Raw genomic sequence first — 11223 nt, forward strand, 5'->3', positions numbered from 1 at the left:
TGAGCCACAGTGCTCGTGTGCTCATGACGAGCTGAGCTCGTCATTACCGTTGGAACGCGCGCATGCTGGGCTGATTCCCCTGCTGTGCTGAGCGTTCTAAAGGAATGGGTGTGCTCATGAGCTCGTCATGAGCACACGGCCACTGTGGCTCATGACGAGCTGAGCTCGTCATGAGCACCGGGGCGCTGTGTGTGCCCCCTCCCTCAGCACAGCGGGGGAATCCGCCCCGCATGCAAGGGGTTAAGGAAAGATTTAATCGAAGAGATGGCTCCTCCTGCAAAAATGAATGTTATGCTTTTGATATGCACCATCCATTAAAACAATGAAGTAAATAGATATTTTCAGAGAATATATTGTTGACTCTTGTCCTGAAGAATGATTCTGCTTATTATCTGGAAACTGGTGTCCTCCTCACCTGCTTGTGTTAAGTCTTTCCCTGGAAAGGAAAGGCTTGCTGTCCCAGCAAAGTGACAGTGTGGTCTAAACTGAGGTTTGTATTGTATGGAGAAGGCCCTATGCAACACCAAACTGCAGGGATAGCCTTGGATTCCTGGGAGATGCGGTTTCAACTTTACTTTCCACTTCCCAAGAAACAATGTTTTGTTGTCTTTGAGGGGTTGGTTACCATCTCATTTTGTTTATTGGTTTAATAAGCAGATATTGCAAACCGCATACGACTAAAACTAGAAGAGATGTGCTATCCGCATACTGCTACTACACTCTCCCTTGATTATAGTTAGTTACCTGATAACCTTTGCTTAGTCTGACCTGCACCCACGAATTAGAATACAGAAGATAATACCTCTGTTTGTAGCATTCTTCACAAATATTTAGAGACCTACTTGAACAAAGGTAGCTGCATGCGTTAACATCCACAGCCCGGCTACCTCTCCGGCCCCTACTTGCCTCTGACCCTGAACAACACTCGACTGCCTTTTGGTTATGTTCATGCTCCAGAAATACCATACATAAGCTATGTAATGGACATATAACATTTTATTCTGCACAACACATATCTACGTACAAGTACTGCAGTTACATCAATATTATCTGCAGCCAATGCCCACTACGGAAACCTGTTTCACAAAGTGACAAAAATGTTCTGGCTTCTAAACGGGATTGTAATTTGTTCAACAGTAATTTTTCAATACATGTTTTCAACATGAGGAAGGGATATCAGCTTGTAATTGGCCGCGCTGTATGAGAGCCAGTATATAATATTGAACCCACCAAGAGCCATATATTGCTTGTCTTCCAAACAGTTTTTTTTTAATACAAGGGGAACAGAAGGTGGGAGTACAGTTCTCGCTGCACTTTAAAAAGAGAAAATTGCAGACCATTTGGTCGCAGCGCTTTCAATCTTTTTGGTTCCATTATTGTCATTTCACCAATTTTTTTGTGATGCTTACCAGCAGGTTTATGTGGGTATTTATGTTATTTTCTATTACCTTTGTTAGTAGCCGATGATACTTGTATATGGGCGTAGTAAGGGGGGAGCTAAAACGTGTAATTTTACAGCTCATCAAGATGGCGGCCACCAGTGCGCTTTGCAGCTGTGGGACGCAGTGGGAGGTACAGATGTATGGGTGCTACTAAGCGCTGCTTCGGGACACTGCACTTGATAATACAGCGCATTGCTACAGTACGGGGAACATCTGGTGTGACACAACTGGTTAGCGGTCGACAGCAGCGCAAACCAAAGTAGCGGGGCGAAGGGCCACGATAACATGGTGGCGCCCTGTTCGGTAAAATGCACTGGCCTCTACACAGTAGAACGAGCAACAACACGTAAAGTTGGCGCCCCAGAGCCTCTCAGCCTACAAGCAGAGACCGCCGCTAGGTATGATATGCCCCTAACTTTTCTAGAACGTCGTGTGCATCTGAGCGGGGGGAGGGATGACGGCTGCGGTTCCCCGAAAATGAGCACGAAAAGCCCAGCACAAAATGGCGGCACCCGACAACTTTGAAATCTGATTAAGTGACTTAAACGTTCAACCTGCTATTGACAACGCTACACTACGGCGGGACCGGAGAACTTTGCTTTCGTTAAAAACAGTCAACAGGAGGTCTGTAAATGGTGCAGTGCTGTGGTGCCACTGTGTGTTGTACGGCCAAAGCTGGCGGGACTGAAATAGAGGCCAAACAGGCAGCGTGATGAAGAGAGAGGTCTACAGCGCTCAGATATGCTTGGACTGTGTGTAGAGGTTCTTCGCCCATAAATAATTCGTACTGCACCACTGGGATCAGGAGGTTGATCTGCTTGGCCAGAGTGGGCCTGTCTCGTGTGCACGGGTGCAAACGTCAACTAGGTGCTACCTACAGGCCCCGATCCCTGTGCTGAATCTGACAAGCCGCTGCACTGCTACTACCCTGGAATACATCGTTTAGTGCATGTCTCTACTGATGATACAGCGCTCATAGAAGACTCTTATATTGTGACAGGCGCCATTATCAAGCCAACCTTCACAGTGATTGACACCAAGTTCCCCTGGCGTGTTGCTGCATAGTGGTGCTGATAAGTGGGAGCATCTGCCTCAACACCACTTCTGGACATATAAATATGAGCGGCCCTGCTTATTCCCCACGCGTGGGTGTATGCGCTCCTCTCTGGATAGTAACTGTGCTGGAAGTGGCATAGATTACAAACGAGTGCAGACCACTTTGTCGTGGTCAGGTGGCGTGCAAGACTCCTTCTAGATCAGCTTGGGCTGTGACTCGTAATATCATTCATTGGAGGTGCTCCCACTCCTCATCATGGGCAAACCAGACAAGCAGCAGCCGAAGATCACATTTGAATCACGAAGGCAGACAAAGGGTGCGCCTGCGCATTCCGACACTGAAGTAGAGACAGAGGCTGCAACAAGCAGCGCCATGGAGTCCGTTCTTAAAGCAATTCAATTCAGTCTACAAGATATTAATGGGAAACTGGACCACCTCACTCAGCGCGTAGACAACATGGCGGCGAAACTAGACAAACAGGGGGGCGACTGGATGATGCCTAAACCCGAATTGCAGCAGTGGAGGACGAAGCGCATGCCACTACAAGTATATGTACAGGGATGGAAAAGATACTAGAAGTGATAAAAAAACAAGGCCGAAGACTTAGGAGCGAGGCCCCGCCGGAACAATGTTCGGATCGCAGGTGTACCAGAATCCACCAACACCGGCCGGATAGAAACATACGTGGAGAAGTTTCGAGCTGTGTTTGGGGCTGAACACTTTTCTTCGGTCTTCATCGTAGAGCGTGCGCATAGGTCGCTGGCGCCATGTCCACCTCCAGGTGCTTCCCCCAGGCCCATAGTGGCTCGTATACTGAATTACAGGGATAGAGATAGTGTTTTAAGGTTGACGCGTGAAAAATAAGAGGTGACATATCAGGGCAACAAACTGGAGTTCTATCCGGATTACACGATGGCTGTACAACAAGCTCGTAGAGAATTTGCACCAGCTAAGGTGAAATTGCTCTATCCAGCGCGCTTGAAAGTGACATGGGACGGTCGATCAACGATCCTCCAGGCGCCGAAAGCTGCTCAGGATCTCATTAAGAAAATTGTCACCAAACGCAAGGAGCAGAAACGCAATGACCAACATCAGGATTCGGACTAAGATATCAGCACAAAGAACTGTCTCACGGGGCAGTACTGGCAGCATAGAGATAATTTCCAGTATGCTGTAAGGCCATTAGACCCTGTTGGCCCGAATAATACAGACTTCCCATGAACTGGTATGCTCTTGTGCGGTAAGTACAATATACGAACGATGGGTATGTAGTGAACCATGCTGCAGGATGGCGCGCTGCATCTGAAGGATGAAGTCCCGTGGTGGGGTCTATCTAACGTGAAGATGGAGAAAGCACAATTGCTTGGCTACCGTGAACAATATAGGGTGCCACGATTGACATGGACACTCGCTGGGAATTTTGATCATGGTTGCCACATGCGGTAAAAGAGATGCACGCTACTGGGTCCCTATATCGTCTTTGATGGGGTGGTGACCACTGGATGATTCACGAACATTTATTGTTCTCTTTGTTGTTCTTCTAATCTCCCTAAGTGGCAAGAGAGCATTGTATGACCCTTACTAAAAAGACTGCACCTCTGGTATATACTCTGCATTATAATGTCGGAGCAAACTGGGTGGAGGTACATTGGATTGTGATGACTGAACAATGCTTGACTGCTCACATTTAAAACGACTCGCCTAATGTGTGCCTGATATATGCCAGGGCAGCGGTAGGACCTTTCTTTGATTTCAGGAAGCGAGCTCATTAAGCTTAGCAATGACAGATCGAGGATAGGGGGAGAGTCTTCTTGAATTGCCATATATCAAATAACAAGCTGCTTCCTGGGTTAAGAATTGCAAGGGTATTATTATTATTATTATTGTGTATTTTGTATAGCGCGCAGCTACCCCAACGGGGTGTCCCGGCGCTTCTGAGTGAAAGCAGAGTGATAGTCCTGGGGGGGTTAAGAAAAGAGGAAAGTTTTTAGTGCCTTACGGAAGGGTAATTCTTCCTGGATCATCCTAATTGCGATCGGGAGTTTGTTCCAGAGAGTTGTGGCACAGACCTGGAAGGTTTTACCTCCAGAACGTGCTTTCCTGAATCTTGGTATGGAAAGCAGATGTTGGGAGTTGGAACGAAGGTTCCGAGAGTTACAGTAGAGACGGATACTAACAGAGAGGTAGGCCGATCCCCTAGTTGCTCGATGGGCTAAGGTCATGGCTTTGAATTCAGCTCTTTGATGGATTGGTAGCCAGTGTAATGCTCTGCGATGTGGCGAAATATGGGTGCGTAGGTAAACCCCGCAGACCAGCCGAACAGCCGCATTATGGACTGTCTGGAGCCGATGTAGGAGGCCCGCGGGCAACCCTAAATACAGGCCGTTCGCATAGTTCAGGTGAGATGTAATCGATGCCTGGACTATGGTTTTCCTGGTGTCACTGGGGAGATAGGTGATGAATTTCCTAATCATCCTAATCTTGGAAAAACAAGCGGCAGAAACGGTCTGTATTTGGTTACTAAAGGAAAGATTTGAGTCCCACTTGACCCCTAGATTTTTTACAGAGTCCTTAGGGACAGGGGGAAGGCTGAGTTCCTGTGGCCACCAGAGAGTTGCATCAAGAGGGGAGGGTTGATGGAAAAAGAGAACCTCCGTTTTCGCTGTATTCATGCGGAGGCAGTTATGGTCCATCCATTTTGAAATGTCACGCAGACAGTCCTTCAGAGGATCAAAAGTAGTCTGCGTGGCACTCTCATAGGAGAAAAGCAGCTGAATATCATCTGCATGGGAAGTAGCTATGATGCCCGACCTAGCAATGAGTTCGGCCAGAGGAGAAAAATAGACATTGAGGAGAAAAATAGACATTGAACAATAGGGTATTGAACACTTTACACTTCTGTTAGTTATGTGACTATACAACACTACCTAGTTCCCTCTTTGGGAACGGGGGGATGTACCCCTATTGTTGGTTGGCTGAACTGTCAATGATATAAGCACAAAAATGTATACTAGACGGAATATGGCGTGAAGCCTCATGTGGTACTCAAGTTACTGTCAATTGTATCACATTATGTTTGATCAGAATCAGTCTGTACTTATGGTAGAATCCTGACCACATCCATTAACTTGGATGGTGATGCGTGCCCATGGCGGACCGTCACACGGGAGTTCCCCATGGAGTTTTTGGTTGGGTGGGTGCACTGTTCTAGGGTTTGTCTTTGGCATGATTGGGATGCTAAAGTGGGAGGTGGGTGGTTGGGAATTGTTTTGTGGACCAGATTACTTGAGATGCATTGCTGAGATCCAAAATGACTGTGTTTTTCACATCATGATTCATGTTTTTCCTCACAACAGATACCACACTGAGATGGTACACTTTATAAAAGTCATGATCTGCTGATTTTGATAGATTACATATTGACATTGCCCTATTGCAAGAAACACATATCGCCCCACGCACAAGTAGCTGCTTTAGTCGTAAATGGGCCGAATCGATTCATAATTCCACATATTCCTTGTATTCGAGAGGGGTCACAGTTTTGGTAAAAAAAGGAACACATTTTGCAATTGAGCACACAGTAACTGACACTCAAGGGCGATATATCATTGTTACAGGCAAACTTCGAGGACAACAGGTCGCAATTATAAATACATATGGCCCAAATATGGATGAGCCTGATTTCTATCATGAGATCTGGCAGGAACTAGGTGATTTTAATCTTGTATAGAATGAGCACTGTGACAGATCAGGCATCACTACAGAACCGCACCGGAGGGCGATGGCTAAGGTAACAGATATTATGTCAGAAATGCAGTTACATGATATATGGAGAACACAGAACCCGGGGCGAAGGGAAGCGACAATCACAGCTGGTCGCGTATAGATTACTGGATTGGGTCGAAGGATGTACTGCTTTGGACCAGGGATATAAAGCATCTACCCAAGACATTATCCAATCATAATCCCAAATTATTGTCCGTTAATGTACCATTTTACATCCCACCCCCTTATAGCTGGTGATTCAATGTGAAGGCGCTGTGGGATTCAGTATACAAAGACACTATCACTACTGCCATTACAGATTACTTTCTGTTAACTGTGCCTTCTACTGAAGGCCCTAGCTTATTGTGGGAGGCTTTTAAGGCCACATTGAGAGGTGTGTGCATTAGCACGAATGCAGGGATCATGAAAGACATACGTGGACAACTTTCTAGATGCGGAAACTAGCTGAAATCACTTGAGCGCAAATATGAACTTACGCAATGCCCACAGATATTAGGGAAAATTAGAATGGTAATGACAGAGTATCAGTCAAATGCCAAGGACGAACTTAAATACATAGCGAAGCGTCCTATGGCTAGGGCGTTTGGTGAAGGGGGATGACCAGGTAGAGTGTTAGCATCGAAAATTTGTGCAGGCCGTAGCCCCCAGGCTGTACTGCAAATTAGGGATAAGGATGGCTGTGTGATGACTGATGCAAGGGGTATACTGCAGGGATTTGTTAAAACATACGGCGCGCTGTATGCGTCACAGCCCGCGGCTTCATCAGCAGAGATTATGGATTATCTAGCAGACGTGGACATAGCATGGCTATTGGACACACAACTTGAATATGATTATATATCTGACACAATACACAAAGTGCGCGTGGATCGAGACAGGGATGCCCTCTGTCACCGTTACTATTTGCACTAGCGCTTGAACCCTTGGCGTGTAAAATTAGACAGAGGCACCACTACTTGGCTCTACAGTTGCATATCTCCTTATATGCGGACGATATGATGCTTTAAGTACATGACCCGGAACACCACTTGGCCCCCTTGTTACGTGAGTATATTAAATTCGGGCGGCAGTCAGGTCTCCAAATTAATTGGACAAATTCTTTAATTATCCCTCTCATGGATACCACACACTCACATCCCACATAATTCCCTTCGGAATGGAAAACAGGGGTTTAGGGGTTTGGTACCATCGTGATCCGGAGATCGTCATTATGACTAACTATGGCAAAGTGATAACCTCACAAGAAGAAAAAATAGGCCGCTGGATCCAACTGCCCTTATCTTTGGCGGATAGACTAGCCATAGTGAAAATGGTAATCTTACCAAAGCTCCTCTACCTTTTTAATAATATTCCAATCCCTCCCCCGTCATAGGTTTTTCGTCGGCTGTCATCACTAATGATTAAATTGATCTGGGCGGGCAAGCAAGCCTGCATAGAATTGCGAGCTTTAACACTTCCATATTCCAGAGGTAGCTTCAAGGTGCCTGACTTATTGCTGTATTATGAAATGAAATGAAATGAAATGATCACGCACTTGTATAGCACACGACTTATCTGTGTGCACAAGCGTAATACGTTACCTACCGGTACCATCAGATCCCATATCTAACACATACCGCTATAGAAGAAGGAGACAATTTACCAATCCCATTGACAGCGATCATCACTCACCGAAGGCAGCCACTGCACTCTAAAGACATTTACACTATAGACGCTACAAATGCGGCCTGGAACAAGTTAGGTAGTCTAGCGGGTAAACTGCCCTTATATGCCCCAGCATTGCCACTACATCATCACCCTGATCTATCTGTCACTGGTGAAAAGGTAGGCATGGGACTGTTACAGCAGGTGGGGATCGACACTATGGGAGATCTTTACCAAAATGGGATATTTAAAACACCACAGGATCTGACATATGTTAGTAAACAAACCCTACTGTTTCGCTTCACATATCACAGACTTCAAGGGGCAATAAAGAAATGATATCCCACTTATCCGGCGGAGCCCCCTCAATTAAACACGATGCAACTTCCCCTAATAGCAAACACTTACTATCGCGACTGTACAATACAGCGCAAGAGGAAATTGCCAACACTACCAGTAGAGCGCTTGCGAGATGGAACGAAGTGCTGGATGATGCGCTCACGGATGAAGAATGGCAGATAGCTTGTTCCCTTACCGAAATGTTGACGCCAAACGGCAATTTGAGGGTACTGTATTTCAAATACCTACATCAAACTTATAATACCCCAGCTAGGCTTTACAAATATATCTTACGTCAGGATGTGGGCTGTAAATGTTCTGGAATTGACACTGCTGACTTTATACATCTTGCGTGGTACTGTCCATATGTGCGGGAATATTGGGAAGCGGTTATTAAACTACTGGGTGAGATGGTGGGTATTGCAATCGATTGCACTGTTCGCATCTGCTTACTGAGGCTTTTGAGATCTGTACGTGCAACTAAGCGTACGTTTTGTATGGTTGCTTTGCTCCTTGCCAAGCACAGGGTTTCGCTGTGTTGGGACAGTAAAAATGCACCTCAAACTAAACAATGGCTTCGTGACCTGGCATACTGTCAGGAGACATTAAAAACTTATGAAGAAGAACTCCCCGCCGGATCACGGCCAAGAGACTACTGGAAATATTTCTTAGCGTATTTACTGATAAATTCGGTTACTAAAATGTGGTCACCAAATGTGTCCATCAATTTATTCTACAATATGTGGTAATCTATGTGCTCTCTGTTGTTGTATACTTATTGTACCTGGATGACGGATGCTGTAGTGCAATGTTCTGTAATTTTGATCACTGTTGACATGTTATGTTTTTGAAAGTTATAATAAAAAGAACTTTAAAAAAAATATATATATATAAAAGGGAGGACGTTATTTGTGACAATTGGACATAGGTTACAGCGCTCACTAACCTAACTTTCACTACTTAAAAAATACTATCTTAAAATACAAGAAGAGAAAAGTACATAGTATTCACATTAGGTCTACAGCACGGCTCACTACACTTAAGATTGTGAAGACCCTGTCCATGCAAATGCCATACATTTCCTAGGACCCTGATGCAAGTTGTAAGTTGTGGTTAAGACTCACTTGCTAAACAGGATAAAAACAGAAAAGATGGGACAGTATAAAAAGGGATCAAATTAAATGTGCAGTCCTATACAGCATGTAGAACTGAATCTGATTAGCTAGGTGAATTAGCCAGTAAAATCCCTCAATTTAAAATTATGGAATATAGTTAGCAATTCCTTTCCTTAGAAAACTAACCACTGTTGGGGCAGTGGCTGGTGGTACATGCAATGGATCATTTGGTCATGTATGTGAATCACACGTCTGAGGTGCAACGTAAAGTCACAAGTTAAAATGACCTGATATCTGGACAAGAGCTCAGTTGGCTTGGTTGCATCTATTCCTAGGTCAAATGTCTGATGCATGCAGTGCACCTATACATTAATGAAATATTGCAATAACTACTGGCCGAAAAGAAATTAAAAACAAGATCCACCTGCGTTATTTGATACCAGACATATATAGGAATATCTGCCATTTCCCAGGATTCCTGGAAACATGTCAGATTATAAAATGCGTGAAGGGCCCGCACATCAGTGCTCTCAAGAGCGCATTTCAGGCCAGATGCATTCCAAGAAATCAGTTTGCCGCCTGCTGTCTGCTTCTTGAGTACAAATCCAGGGCTAGGAACCCTGCCTGCTCCTCGTGATGCTGCCAGCCCTCTCCAGTCTCAAGCTCGAGGGGGCTTTAAAACGCAGCTAGTAACTATTTCTTAAGTCTCGCATCTCTGTGGATGCCACCCTTGCTCCTCTCTTATCTGAAGCTAATATTAATGATTCCCTCAGCTTGGGTTCGGTAAGCAATGGACGAGTGCTCGCTCAGTGGTTAATTTGAGCCAGTGGTTTCCAGTGCTGAGTACTGGCACTTATTTGTCACCACTGGCCATGTAACAGCCTGCCACCAGGTGGCGCTGTCTGGCTAATTTAGAGATGACCAGGACACCAGTTAATTATTAATTCAGTATACATTAAAAATGACTATTACCTGCCACCCAAGCCGTCCTTATAGCTTTGGGGGCCTGGAACAATCCAAACTGTCACACTTGCAGGAATGCGATGGTTGGCAGTTCTGTTACTTATATCATTGCAGCATGGCAGGGACCAAGTCTAGACAGTCATGGCACTTATTTATAATTTGTTACACAATCAAGACTGCCCTGGTTGAACTAACAACCCTCGCATAGCTCCCACCCCTTTCTAAGGGTATGCCGCAACATTCGGTCAAATGGTTGGTACATCATGGAGAGGATGTGGCCCAAGGGCTAGAGCGGTCGACCACGAAGCTGGGGAACCTGATGCCAGTCTCGGCAATGAGGCTCAGCTTCCCGTGATTCTGTCTAATCCACAAAATGCCTAACAAAATGAATGTGACTGTCTATAAAGCAACTGGTGCTCATATGGAGCGCTCCGATACCTTTGAGTCGAGTTTTTGCTATATAACAAACCCCAAAAAACAAAAAGCAGTTGGAAACAACGGGCCTTGAGTTGGTACTTGGTGTGCTCCGAGCAGGGTAAAGCATGGAAACTGTGCTGGTGGCAGCTTTGGCAGAACTGTATGAAACACATGACCAGCCTTACAGGCACCAGCAACTGTTAGCTACTCCTTGGGGCAGATTCAATCTTTCTTACAAGGCCGCGGTTAAGTGGTGTCTTTAGCCCAATTCTTCTCTTAAGAAAGACTCAGCCCTGTCTTATGAAGAAAGTAACTAAGCACAGCCAAGCAGGATACTTTTAATGTAGCTTTTATTAAGAGTACAGCCTGGTGTCAGTCCTCCTACGCATCAGCCGCAACTGACCCCTATAAAGTTTAGTCGGCCTTACAATCTATCTCAGAACGATTCATCAGAACATAT

General features: G+C 45.3%; 1 protein-coding gene and 1 long non-coding RNA gene across 2 annotated transcripts in view; both read left to right on the forward strand.

Annotated features, from left to right (window-relative positions):
- The window catches only part of LOC144806148 (uncharacterized), a 1180470-nt gene that overhangs the window by 195020 nt on the left and 974227 nt on the right, over positions 1 to 11223 (forward strand). The window lies entirely within an intron of this gene.
- LOC144806144 (uncharacterized) overlaps positions 1 to 11223 on the forward strand; it is a 176492-nt gene that overhangs the window by 107727 nt on the left and 57542 nt on the right. The window lies entirely within an intron of this gene.

The sequence above is a fragment of the Lissotriton helveticus genome (genome assembly GCF_964261635.1).
Source record: "Lissotriton helveticus chromosome 1_1 unlocalized genomic scaffold, aLisHel1.1 SUPER_1_unloc_5, whole genome shotgun sequence".
Taxonomy (NCBI): domain Eukaryota; kingdom Metazoa; phylum Chordata; class Amphibia; order Caudata; family Salamandridae; genus Lissotriton; species Lissotriton helveticus.